Source organism: Mytilus edulis, unplaced genomic scaffold, assembly GCF_963676685.1.
Source record: "Mytilus edulis unplaced genomic scaffold, xbMytEdul2.2 SCAFFOLD_430, whole genome shotgun sequence".
NCBI lineage: Eukaryota > Metazoa > Mollusca > Bivalvia > Mytilida > Mytilidae > Mytilus > Mytilus edulis.
The window spans coordinates 24,031-38,769 of record NW_027268893.1 but is presented as its reverse complement, the minus strand read 5'-3'; the positions used below and the strand labels follow the sequence as shown (position 1 = coordinate 38,769).

Sequence of the window (14,739 nt, the reverse complement as noted above, 5' to 3'; positions counted from 1 at the left end):
TTACAAATTTAAATTTAAAAAAAGCTTACAGATATTGTTCTCCTATATATAAATCTTCATATATAAAAACATACAAAGTTTTTAGTTCAAATTCTTGGCAATTTTTATTATATATTTTTTCTACTTTTTGTTTACTGTAATAATGCATATATACAAAGAACAGGAGGATTAGTTTCCCAATCAACAAAAAATAGGTTATAAGTTTGATACTGAATATATGATTTTAATAAGCATTGAGAGTTTTTGATAAAACTACCATAGTAAATAAACATTTGTGAATTTTGATAGCCATAATTTAATATAATATAGCATTTTGGATCTAAAGTGCTTTTCCATTGTTCAACAATCACAAAAATACAAAGATTACAAATCTTCGAGAGATAATTATTTGATACAAGGGGAGACAATTGTGGTACAAGGGGAGATAATTCCTCCATTTGAGTAGGGATAATAAGATGGAAGGCCAAGGAGAATCTTTAGAGATTTTGGTTGTAGTATCCAAACCTAATTAAACAAGACTGCAAAATTTATGTTCTATTTTTAGATTTTTAATAACAGACCTGTATTTTATTTTTAGATATTATGTAATAAGCCAGTTGCCTAGGTTAGAGATTTTAGATGACAAGAAAATAGAACCAAATGAAAGAGAAGAAGCACTGAGAATATATAGGCGATCTGTAAGTACAATCATTTAATAAATTGATTTAAAACTCAGTTATGCCATGTTCTGTCTTATATAAGACAAGCTGTAAGGGAGCTACCATTTGATTTTTATGGGGGGGGCTAGGATGAAATTTGAAAAAAATAGGCAGGACAGGAAGTTTTGAGTAAAACAAAAAGGCAGGATGAGACACTTGGTAAAAAAAAAGGCAGGATGACAATTTGTGTAAAAAAAGTCAGGATAAACTAATAAAAAAAAAGGCATGATGACAATTTGTGTAAAAAAAGTCAGGATAAACTAATAAAAAAAAAAGGCAGGATGACAATCTGTGTAAAAAAAGTCAGGATAAACTAGTAAAAAAAAGGCAGGACAGAGATTACAACTAAAAAAAAAAGCAGGACAACATTTTTCATTCTAGCCCCCCCCCCCCCCCCCCCCCCCCCCCCATAAAAATCAAATGGTAGCTCCCTCATCACTGTCAGTACACAAATTGTTTTCAAACTCACTTGAGACATACTTTATCTTTATATAAGACTTGCTGTAAGTACAATCAGTTAAAAATATCATCTCAAACTCACTGATGGCAAAAAGAATTTAAAACTCATTTTTGACATGTATTGTCTTATATTAGACTGATTGCGAGTACACTTAGTCCACAAAATTATTAAATATTTACAGTGTTTATATAGCGCTCATCATAATAATTATTTACTCTAAGTGCTTTACAATGCATAAAAAAAATGATACAAGTACATTTATATTTAAACAAAATGAAAAAAAAAAAATCTATGTGTCAATGTTTCAATAGAATAGACACTGTTAAAACTACAACTTAATTTATGAAAATTAAAAGTTATCCATACAATTTTTTTTTTAAATATAGATAAATAAACTCAGTTGTGAAATTTATTGTCTTTTATAATGTAAGTTTTGAGTACACTCCCTCCTCTAATTGATTTAAAACTCCTTTGGGACATGATGTGTCTTATATAAGACTTATTGTAAGTAAGTTTAATTCCCAAAACAATTTAAAACTCATTTGTGAAATTTATTGGCTTTTATAATATAAGTTTTGAGTACACTCCATCCACAAATTGATTTAAATATTAGTTGTAATGTGGTATATCTTATATAAGACTTACTGTGAGTTAGTTCAATCCACAAACTAATTTAAAACTCAATTGTGAAATGTGTTGTCTTTTATAAGATGAGCTTTGAGTACACTGATTTAAACTCAGTGATGGCTTTGTATCTTATTTTTCTAGAATTTAATTTATAACTCACTAGTTACATGTTGTATCTAATATAAGGTTTACTGTAGTAATCAAAGTGATTTAAAACTCAGTGGGACATGTTTTATCTTATATCAGACTTACTGTGAATACACACAGCCTACAAAATGATTTAAAACTTAATTGTGACATATTGTATCTTATAAAAGACAAGCTGTGAGTACACTTAGTCTAGGAAATGATTAAAAACTCAGTTGTGACATATTGTACCTTATAAATGACAAGCTGTGAGTGCAGTCATTTAAAAAAAAATTAAACTCAGTGATGACCTGCTTTGTCTTATATAAAACAAGCTGTGAGTGCAGTCAGTCTAAAAAATAATTCTAAACTCAGTTCTGACATGTTGCATCTTATATTAGACTTACTGTGAGTACAATCATCCATAACATAATTTTAAATTCAGTGATATATCTCATTTAAAGCAAGTTGTATATACAGTCAGTCCAAAAAATGATTAAAACTTTTTTCCAGGTCTCAAAACCAAAAAGGAAACAATCCTTAAAGAAAAGAGCAAGCATGGAAAATTTGGGACAATCAAACCTAGAAAATGGTGAACATTCAAACATGAATAGAGTTGAAGAAAGAACTATTTTGGAGGATACTCAATAGCATATTTTCATTTGTTCAGGAGTTTGTGTAAACCAAATTATATGTGTGTCTAAGATTCTGTCATATTGACAAGCGCTTCTTTTATTCTTAGCATTTGTGTAAATCAATTATCAATATTTTAGGTGTTATTATAACAGCATAAATGTATTTATACTGCAACTAGTTGTCTTTATTTCCTAAGTATAGAAACACAGCTATATTTTGTGCAATATCAATTTCATCATGGAACACTTTTTCCACAGTCAGGGGTTCATTAAGGGATGAAAATAAGTTTGAAATGTGTGTTACAATTTGAATAGCTATGAAATAATTTATTTAAATTGCAGTATAAAAACAATATTATGTCAATGTCAGAAAAATATCAAGTTTTTGTACTCGGCGCAAAACTGGGGAAGGGCTCGGTAGAACCTCGCCTTTCCCCAGTTTCTCAGCCTCATACAAAAAAGTTGATATTTTTCTGACATTGACCTAATATTGTATATTTATCCTACAATCAGCCAAGTGTTTTACAAATAACAGGTGAACACTTAATTTTTACTTTATTTGTACCTGTACAAGTAAAGTCTCATGTGTTATATCCTGCTCCTATGTTAAGAGAATGATAATGTGATTTTTTTACAATCAATTTTGTGGTCCTATTCAGTCTCATGTGTTTAAACCATTGCCCGTGATGTCTATGAAAAATTAGAGGGAAACTATTTGACTTTAACAACTAAACAGTTAAGTGTGTTTGAATTCAGGATAAAAACAATATATGCATTGTTGGAAATATAGAATAAATTTCTATTGCTGCAAAACATGAGAAAAGTTGGGTCTGTCTTGGTTTTTTTTCATCCTGTTTCTATACAAAGAACATACATTGTATATTTATATCAGTGTAAAGCTATACTTTATTTTTGACAGCTTAACCATGTCATAAGGAAGAAAATAACACTCATAATGCAAGATTTCAACTAGTAAAATATATTAAATTAAACTGAAAAAAAATACTCTTCCATGTACATGGATCAAGGGAATCCAAAGTTAATTCCCCTAGCACTATTGAGATGAATCATATTGTTATTATGTGACATTTATATTGTAAGTATTTTTTATAACACAATTTGTCAACTCACTGTGTGGGTTAATGGTAAATTCAAATTTTTTTGTGATATTTTTTATTGGTCACTGCAAAGTGACTAAGTCAGATGTTTTGTAAAAATATAAGTAAAATTGTCATGGTATTATTTGAAAGCAGCATTTTCTGACATCTAAATAACTGGTCTAACATTTTTTGTTCATTGTTCAACACTATCATAGATGAATGCACACATGCATTCATTTACTTACAGTATTTTTCATGGTAGCCATTTTGTTTACACAACATATTTATATATGTGCTGTGCATGTTTTATCATTATTTGTTTTATTGTCATATCATTTTATGTGGAAACTAGTTATAATTATCAAAAATTGTCTCAAAACTTTTTTTAACTACAACTTCAACTGTTAATGACCGTAAAGGGTGGAGATTGGGGATGTGGGTGGCAGAGTTGTCTTTGAATTTCAGCTACGAAATCACTAGCCTATTCGTCATGAGCTTATGAGTTGGAGCTTGACATATGCCAAGTATGTTTGTCACCAATTTTGATTGACTAGAATATTGTCAGTGTTCCTGCCACATAAAGGCATTAGTAGTATACCCCTGTTCAAAAGTCATTAATCAATTGAGAGAAAACAAATCTGTGTTACAAATTTAAACTGAGGAAAACACATCAACTATAAGAGATTTACAAGGAAAGTGGTTCCCTCTGGGTACTCCTACTTTCTCAACCATTATAAAATTGACAGCTTTAATAAATTTTCATATATATTTTTTTGTCAACAGAAATATGTTAAATGTACAATAACAGTTTATCAATGTCCACATTCTGTATTGATTATCTTCAAATAAAAATTAAAAAAACAGACAAAAGAGTTATCTCCTACTATGCATTCATCACTAGCAATGCAAATCCAGAGAGAGTTAATATGTGTCATACATGTAATAGGGTCAAGTTTATTCATTTGTCATCCATATTTTTAATTTGATTATGCTTTTATTGTTGAAGTATTACATGCTAAATTTAATTTTATTCCTTTTAAAGTTACATTACTGAGTACACATATTTAAAAAGATCAGAGGGTTGCAACATACAAAGTTTGGTAACATTTATTTCAAAGATATTTAAAATGGATAGAGTAAATTTGATCATTGAGAAGCTTAATAATTACTGTTAAAAATAGAATGGGATTAAAACATTCAACTGATTATCACAGTTATCTCACTGTAGTGTTATTCAATATATTTAAAAAGGCTTTAATTATTACTTATGAATGCTTGCATAAAAAAAAGTCATATTTCTAAAACTTTTTTATCTGCTTTAAAATTCTACTTTTTATTGACACTTAAGGTGGTACCCAACACTTTCACTCAAATTAATTGTTCGTTTAATTTCATAAAATTTTGACAAAGTATTTACTTTGACCCTTTAACAAAAATATGAAAACTTCAAATATTTTGAACCAACCATTTTATCAGAAAAATTACACTTGTTATATAGCAGTTTGACAAACACCAATTTTGATCATTGAGAAGCTTAATATTCTCTTTGCAACACAATTTATTAAAACGTTTAGCTGATTTTATACAGAGTTATCTCCCTGCAGTGTTAGGTACCACCTTAATGTAAAAAAAATCATTTAGATTTTAAAAAGAATATAAGCTATTTAGAATGAATTATTTTCAGTCTTAATCAGGTCAAATTTATTATGTAATATCCTGTTATGTTTGATGTTTTGTGCATGTTTGTTATTTATTTATTGTTATTTATTATATATTGGTATTATAGGTTACAAAATTGCTATTATTTGTTTACATTTTACCGGCAAGTTTTTTACCACAAGATGGTAATCAAAATAGAATCCTATACAGCTTCTGATTGGATGATGCGAGATTGGAATTACCTTTAATAGAAAGCTTATCCAATAAGGTTTAAAAATTGCAGAAAATCATATTCATATTTTACAAAGTATAGAAAATATCTTCCATTTCTGCACGTTGGAGCCATTAAAAATATGCCTTTTTAATGAAGCGAAAAAAAATAGATGATCTTTTTCAACTGCATTTAAGTCAATTTCTGCCGCATGACCCTATATTTTTTGGAGTTGTATCGACACTGGCATTTCTAGTAACAGGAACTGCTACCTGTTTTTCCCTAGTTTGTGTAGTCTTCGAGAAAAAAAATACGGAACACCACTGTTACCCTATGGAAAATGTATTACAAATAATTGTCCTCTTGTAACCATAAATTATTATGTGCTGTTTTGAAGTGATAAGGTGCATGGCTTTAAGCAGTTATAATGCTTTTCAGCTTGAATAATAAGGATACTTACAATTGTAGTATGTACAGCTTCTTATTAGCAATTTATTAAATTTATATTGCCCAGCAACTTTACCAGCCCCTTAGTATATTCATTTTGATGTTTTTAAAATATGCTTTAAAAGACTTATTAAAGAATTACTTTTTTTTGCGTTTTGAATAATTATTCTGCATATAAAAATCCCAAGACATGTTATAGATATGTATTGAGATGGTTAGGAAATAACCATTTAACTTAAAAGAGTTTTGTCTTTAAAAAACATTCTGATCCCAAATTTGATGAAAAAAAAATATTGTGGTCAAGTAGATAGCAAATCAGTTATTCTGAAATCCAGATTCCCACAATACCTTATAGTATTAAATTGGGTTGGGGGAATGGATTGATAGCTTTGAATAACATAAAATAGTTATGGGGAAAATCTGGATTCAAAACTTTTTTTATTCATCTGCTTCACCACATCATTTTTTTCAAATTGGGGATCAAATTTTCCTTTAGGAAAATACATACCCCCTGAAGCTGAATACATGAAGTTGTTCACTTAGTGATTTTCATATTGACAGTTAACATTTAAAAGAGAGGTGAAAATAGACTCATCATAGATACCAGGATTAAAATTTAATATCTATGACAGACGCTCGTTTTATCTAGAAAAGACTCATCAGTGATGGTTGAATCAAAATTGTTTAAAAGGCAAAACGAAGTACAAAGTTGAAAAGCATTGAAGACCGAAAATTGCTAAAAGTTTTGCCAAATACATCTAAGGTTATCATCCTGAGGTAGAAAAGCCTTAGTTTTTAAAAACTTCAAAGATACCAGAGGGACATACAATCTCATAAGTGACTAATTAAACGACTATACCATCATCCACGGCTGAAAAAGAATAAAAATCCAACACAGAAAAATAGTACAAACACAACATGGAAAACTGAGAACAGTCAGAGCAATACAAACCGCTCCAAATAAATGGGGATGATCTAACGTCTTCTGGAAGGGTAAGCAGATTCTGCTTATACCTATCATATCTTATACCTATACCAAACCTATTGCAACTAACATTTATAATTACAAACACGTGTTGCTCTTCAATTTTGTACTTGTTTGGCTGTATAAATATTTTGATATGAGCGTCACTGATGAGTCTTATGTAGACGAAACGCGCGTCTGGCGTACTAAATTATAATCCTGGTACCTTTGATAACTATTTGCATGATATCGATATTGTCTAAAACTCCCGATTGCACTTGTGCTAGTTCTAAATTCACATATATATAATCTGGCTGGCCACGTTATTACCGCTGATCTCAACTTTGTAGATAAAACGTCCGAAATATAGTGAACCTAAATCCATCAATTGGAAATACAACTTTTAAATTTAGATGAATTTTAGTCGAGAATTATTCTAGGCAATGGGCTAAGCACGAGCAGGAAGACGTAGACACTCTCTCCTAATCGATTAAGGCGGTGAGGTCGTTGATACAAATATGAAAACTGAATGGGTCTATATATGCCTATGCTACGTCTATCTTTAAAGAACCAAATGTTGCAAACCGCTTATCCTACCTCCATGACAAATATGTTGTTGTCCCCGAAGATAAAGCCCCAAACAACATCGTTTTTGTGTGTAAAACTCATAACATTAACAGCTGAATAAACCAATAAGGTATTGACACTTTGAAACTAATTATAAACCCTCACGACACTTACCAAAGAGGAAATCCTGGATAATCATAGGTCTGTTCTATGTTCCTTTGGAATTTCAACCAAAGATGAAGAACTGGATCTTCCATCACTGTATTGGATACCTAAACTACATAAGTGTCATTACAAACAATGGTATATTGCTGGGTCTTTCAAGTGCTCCACGAAACCTCTTTGTAAATTATTAACATCTTTTTTTATCAGCAATCAGAGACGGGCTTTAAAGTTATTGTGAAACTGCTTATTCTAGAGGTGGCGTGAATCAGATGTGGATACTTACAATTTCCAAAGATCTTTAAGAGTGCATACAATCTAAATCTCTTTCATCTTGCAATAGAATAAAAACATTTGACTTCTATACACTTTACACAAGTATTCCACATTCCAATCTAAAAGACAAATTGAAAGAGTTGGTATTGCTTATTTTCATTAAAAAGAATGGCCAACGTAGATACAAGTATCTTGTCTTAGGGAGGGACAAGGATAAAGGATAACTCTGATTCAAACAAAAAATTCTCTGAAACTGACAATATCAATATGCTTGATTTCTTGTTTGACAACATATTTGTAACGTTCGGAGGAGGTGTTTTTCAACAGAGCTTGGTCATTTCAATGGGAACCAATTGCGTCCCTCTTCTTGCCGACTTGTTTCTTTATTATTATATGGCTGACTTAATACATGCAACTCTTAGGAAGAAAGATAAGAAGTTCGCAAAATCCATTAACTCTACTTTCCGCTATATAGATGACGTTCTACACTAAATAATTAGAAAAAAAGTGACTATGTTACAAACATCTATCCCATCGAATTAGAGATAAAGGATACAACAGATACAGTTAAGTCGGTCTCATATAGTGACTTACATCTAGAAATTGACAATGAGGGTCGGTTGAAAACAAAGCTTTACGACAAAAGATATGATTTCAGCTTTCGAATTAACTTTCTATTTCTAAGTAGCAACATTCCAGCAGCACCTGCATACGGGGTATATATCTCCCAATTGATACGATATATGCATTTCCTGTCATGATTTTTCTCACAAGGTAGCTATTATACCAAGAGTTCCAAAGTTGAAATCATCCATTCGTAAATTTTACAGACGCCATCACGAGTTGGTTGACCGTTATGGAATAACCGTTTCACAAATGATATCGGATATTCCTTACTATAATACCATTCCCTTTCATGAATGTGACCTACCAAATTAGACTATTTACCGGATTTGTTATATCATAAGCAACACGACGGATGCCACCTGTGGAGCTTGATTGATCTGCTTACCCTCCTGAGATAACCCATAGTTTTTGGTTGGGTTTGTGTTGCTTATTCTTTAGTTTTCTATGTTGTGTCATGTGTTCTATTGTTTGTCTGTTTGTCCATTTTCATTTTTTTATTTTGGCGTTGTCAGTTTATTTTCGATTTATGAGTTTGACTGTCCCTCTGGTATTTGTCGTCCCTCTTTTATACATTTCTCCAGTTTTATGGTTCAGACATCAACAACTTCCCGAAATCTTCATGGGATTAAGTATAACATGGAGACGATATTTTTTCAAACTTTTCTTATTTTTCGTTGCTGTTAATATTTATTTTAAGTCTGGTTTCAATTTTTAAGACGTCCGGATCTTTTTTTACACCTGCATATAATTTGAGGATCATTGACAAAGCTTTATTTATGATTAAGAGCAGGGTTTCCCCTGGGTCAATTATTTTTTTTCGCCACCCCTTTCGCCAAAACAATATATTTTTCGCCACTTTATTTTTTTTTATCGCCAAGTAACATAATATATTTTTCGTTAAAAATTTACCTTTTTTCTACCCCCTCCCTCCCTTAAATAAGATGATTTTGTCCCATTATATCTATGATTATTCTCTCAAACTTATTTAAGAGTCTACATTTTAATGAATAAACACTAAACATTTACTTTAAAACATCAGATTTTTTTTAACTTTTAAGGGGAAAATATTCATTGTTTTTTAAACAACTTTTCTAAATGAGGGGCTGTATACTTTTAATAATAAAGAAGATATAAGTCCTTGAATATACCAAATTAATGTTTTTTTATCATATAATACCAGTAAAGTTCGTAGGAAAAGTTTCTTTAAAGAAAAACACTGATATGCCCTTTTGGACTAAGAAGTGGTTTTTACAACAAAACAAAAGCTTTTATCGCATGAAATTGATCCCTCATTTCATCTGTAGTCATTAAATTGAAGAGTTACTCTCATTCGAGGGGTTTTTCCCAACCTTTTGGATATATTTCGTCATAACGACAGTTTTCTTTTCTTGACCATCGTAAACAATGGTAAATGAAAAATTTGAGACGTAAAACTATGCTTGAAACACGTGTATCACTCAAACGACTTTGAAGTAGTCTCCCTAATCAATTACCTATATTAAAGTCAAAGGATAATTAAAGTTTTTAATCGGAGATTTTTCTTGTTTTGAACATTTTTCGCCACAACAACAGCTTTCTTTTCTAAACTGTCTTTAAAAGGAGAGAAGACGTAAAAACTTTGTTTCAAACACGTACGTCGCAAAGTGGTAAATAATTTCTGTATGTGACATTTAGCGGAAGCCATTTAACCATATCATTTTGTCAAACAATTCAATCAACACCTTTATTAATTAGTCCTTTGTTGTCGATTGCTTTCAAAGGCAATCAGCTGATTATTGATTTTCTGAGCTCAATGTGAATTCCGAGTATTGTCTGATCGGGTAAAGACCGAGAAACTCGAAAAAAGTAAATAAACAAGATGGAGGAAAATAAATCGTTATATATATATTTCTTTCCCCAAATTCTTTCGCAAATGTCGAATTTTTATCGCCACAATTATTATTTTTTCGCAAATTGCAAAAATGGCGACCGCCAGCGGAAACCCTGATTAAGTTGACAATTCGTCTCAATTTTGCCGATTCCATACCCTCTACCCTCATCATATACCGTATTATAACCGAGAGATAGAAGGAGAGTAGCGGATTCTACGGAGGATTGCCAATTAGATCGTCGACAAAGCTTTATTTATGATTAAGAGATAATGTCTCATTAAAATTTTGAAGATACATTTTTCATTTTCCCTTCTAACTTATATTTGCACAGTTTTATTAGAGGTTTGCATTTTCACAAAGTCTGAGAATCATAGCTTAGATATCAATGTACTGATTCCTTGTCCTTTATCTGTTTGGCTCTGACAGAACAAATGTATCTGATATACCCGTATCTTGGAAGGGAAAGGACCAGCCTAAGATATCAAAAAACATGTTTCTCCATGAACTTTGAAACCTGGAAATAACCTTCTTCCAGATCTAGGATATATTTTTGGAATTCGTATAATACTGACATGACTGACAAATGGACTTGTTCTTTGCATTTGTACAGCTAGCTACAATCACAGGCCAGTTTCTGTGAAATATTTTACCAACAATGATATTGGCCTTTCCTTGATTTTTTTTACAGAATCATTGATAAAATCTTGATGTAACAAAGATATCAAATGGTCACAAACTCTAAAATCAAATGATAGTAAAATTGAGAATGGAAATGGGGAATGTGTCAAAGAGACAACAACTCGATCATAGAAAAAACAACAGCAGAAGGTCACTAACAGGTCTTCAATGTAGCGAGACATTCCCGCACCCGGAGGCGTCCTTCAGCTGGCCCCTGATTTAGAAGAATTTAAGAAATGGTCAACAAAAACAATGAAGTTTATTTAGCTTATCCAATATACCCTCGTTTTCCAATGAAAATCTAAATTTGCATATCCTTGACGGCCTCTGTTACATGATATATGGGTAACAAACTAAAATTTAAGGATTACACCAAATAGCCATTTTCCTGACTTGGTATAAGACATTAAAACATGGTGGGTTGAACCTGGTCATGTTGCTAGCCGAACCTCTCGCTTTTATGGCAATGTTAAATATAACACTTAAATGACATCACTGCTTGACAAAACTACAATATGGAAAAACACACAGGACAGATAAATACACAAATGAACAGTACCCTAGAACATTATGACAAGCTGATATTAATAATAATGTACAGACAATGTAAACGTTTTTTCCAGTCAAGATTATAAAAATGTATGCAGCAGTGGGAATCAACTAATAGTCATAAAATTCAAGGCTGAAATAGTAAAATTAACTCATGAGTGAATGGGAATTGTATGTTAGGTCAAATAAAATAGTATGTTTGGTTCCAGTTTCATTTTAAAATGTTAGGGTAGGTACGTTTTGTATCAGTTTTTCTTTATATTGAGTCTCTGGGAGCAATATTCTGACTTCTACAGTGCTTAACAAAAATGACAAAAACATCTTCAGGGTAAAATTGAAAATGAAAATGGGGAATGTGTCAAAGCGACAACATCCCGATCACACAGCAGTAAACAGCCGAAGGCGAGAAATAGACTGTTATCAAGACTGAAAAGTAGGGTAGGAAGGGTAAATGGAACCACACATATATTTTAATTTGCCTTACAGGAAATAAACTATAAAGATTTGAAACAAATTTAACCGAATTTAATGTAAAATATCTGCATTGTTATTGCATCCTTCAGATTTGCAACACCCAGCTCGTGCATGTGGTCCTGCCTGCCAACATGTCTGTAATAAAATTACATATAAATAGCTTTTATTGAATTTAAAAAAAAAACTCTAGATCTATCATCAAACTCATATGAAAACTAATGCTAAAATTCTGAAGCGAAATCGATTATAAACATATGTCTTTCTATAAAATCTTTCTAAGTTGTAATGGTACACTATTGTTTCATGTAAGGGTGATGGTTGGTGCCTGTTCACTATAAATTGGTACACATTAACAAGTTCTCGTTCTGAATCTATGCATATCAATTTAAAGTCATAAGAAACAAGTGACCGGTGAAAAATAATGTTATTTCAATTCTTGAACCAGTGCATACAAACATCATAAACTTAGTCTTCTGTGCACGATTTTATCATTTTTTGCGCATAAATTTCGTATAATCGTCAATTTTTTTTTTCAATCGGTCAGTGTTGTTGTGAAAATATGGCAGGTGATTAAAGTTCGTGTTTTGAAGCCGAAGTTTAACGATTGTCACCTGTTTGTCAATAATCAACAAAAAAAAGCATGTTATTTAGCACGTTTTTAACACGTACAATCAGATAATAGTCTATTTTAAATTAAGGACATCCATGCGTATTGCGATCACCGGATTTTTACGAGATGGGTCACACTGAGGTCATTGTGCATACGGAAAATATGTCGGGGAATTGCTTCCTGGAAGAAAGCAATTAAAATAAAGTAAACTTGCTTTTTAGCAGATCTATTGTCAGCCCAGTAATATACAATAAACATCAGAGTAAGACAATGGCCTGTACGTTACCTTTTCGTTAGCACATTTCATTCGATATGCCACCAAACTATTAGAACCTGTAAATTCCTTTAGCTGACAAGTCTGCAAGGAAGATAAAATATAATATTTTATTTTTTATGTAACGCGGCTTCTGATTGGCTGACGTTGTTAAGTTTATCAGCCCATATGCATAATTTAGTTATGTGACCGTGACAACATTAACTTTTTTCATGGTTTTCGCCGGTTTAAATGGAATTTAGAATTAAATTATAAGAAATAACTATAATATCTTATCTGTCTATGAAGAAATATCATAAAAATATTGGTGCACACAGAATAACACGCGTAATCCTAATAAATAATAAAACTGTGCTGACCCCTGAGGTTTGGATTGACCTCTATATATTTTGCACAGAGTTTTTAAATTTTTGATTTTTCAATAAACAGTTTTGATTTGAGCTCGACTTGTGAATTGTAATATGTAGATTTACCTTAGCACGTGTGGAATACAGAGTTTTAAGTCGTATTTTTTAAAGAGTTTTCACAACCTTCTAGACTTATATAGATTAGAACGTTGGGTTTTCCTCATTTGAATGGTTTTACACTAGCCATTTTATCAGCCCTTTGTAACTTGCTGTTCTGTTTGAGCCAAAGATCCATGTTGAATACCGTACTTTGACCTATAATAGTTTACTTTTACATATTGCGATTTGGATGGAGAGTTGTCTCATTGGCATTCACAACTCTTATGTCTATATATTAGCAATACCAGTATGTTGTTTTTGTTTTGTTTTGTTTCTTTTTATTTTATTTCATACCAGTCTTAGAAACCGACGTCTCAATTTCGTTTCAAATGTAATACAGATATTTAGTATTATAAAAAAAATATTTTTTACCACCATCAAAGACGACCTTTGCAAGATTTTAAACACATTTGCGGAATTTTGGGATTTTGATGCTCTTATTTTTAACTAATTTTGTGTTAATTCTATCGTCTTGTTGAGTCTGGTGCAGATGATTGTCGTTTTGGTATAGTGATATAAAGCCTGAAATTTTTATGACTTTTCTATCGGTGAGAAAAAATGCTTAAAAACTTATAATCTTCCTTCTTGTATTAATGATAGGTCATATACAAACTTTATCATATTTTTCTTATTAAGCTGTCTGATTCTATTTTTTTTTATCTACTGCTTTTCATAGTTAAAAGTGATTAGCCCTATTATATATTTATTGATTTATTCTTTTATTCTTTCATATTAATGACTTACCTCACCTGGACTGCAGTTAACCAAAGTTTGACACTCACTCAATCGAATAACGAATTCGCAGGAATAGCATCTTACTAAAAAAGGAAACACCTTTTAAAATATCAACCAATATTTAAGGTCCATGTGGACCCTTTGGGTAAAATCGTTGCATTTTCACCTAAAAGAATTACCTGTGTATCTGAAAAAGTTTTAAGGCATAGCATGCTCTAGATATATATAACTCAAATGCATTGTATGATTTAAAACCATCATTAATTAACTGGATTTTGAGTGCCCTTTTTTTTGTCACAGCAGAAGATGATAAAATTTACTAACAGTTGAGTTTTGCCTGATATCACGGGTGTCATTTGGTTTAACGAGAGATATGATTGTGAAACAATATCCAACGGTGGTCAAGTATTGCGAGACGATCGTGAAAGCTCTGGTACCGGATCGTGAAAAATATTTAATCGAGAAGACATATGTAAAGTCAGT

The 14,739-nt window shown here is 31.4% G+C and overlaps 2 long non-coding RNA genes across 2 annotated transcripts; one reads left to right on the top strand and one right to left on the bottom strand.

Moving 5' to 3' along the window:
• The first annotated feature begins 499 nt into the window (after positions 1-499).
• LOC139509034 (uncharacterized) lies at positions 500-6,110 on the top strand. The gene is made up of 2 exons (XR_011661525.1): positions 500-677; positions 2,425-6,110. It is a non-coding gene; the product is annotated as an uncharacterized lncRNA (long non-coding RNA).
• A 6,057-nt stretch (positions 6,111-12,167) lies between these two features.
• On the bottom strand, positions 12,168-14,340 carry LOC139509035 (uncharacterized). Its single transcript, XR_011661526.1, has 3 exons — positions 14,266-14,340; positions 13,028-13,099; positions 12,168-12,266 (listed from the first exon to the last, which is right to left on the bottom strand). It is a non-coding gene; the product is annotated as an uncharacterized lncRNA (long non-coding RNA).
• Between the last annotated feature and the right edge of the window lie 399 nt (positions 14,341-14,739).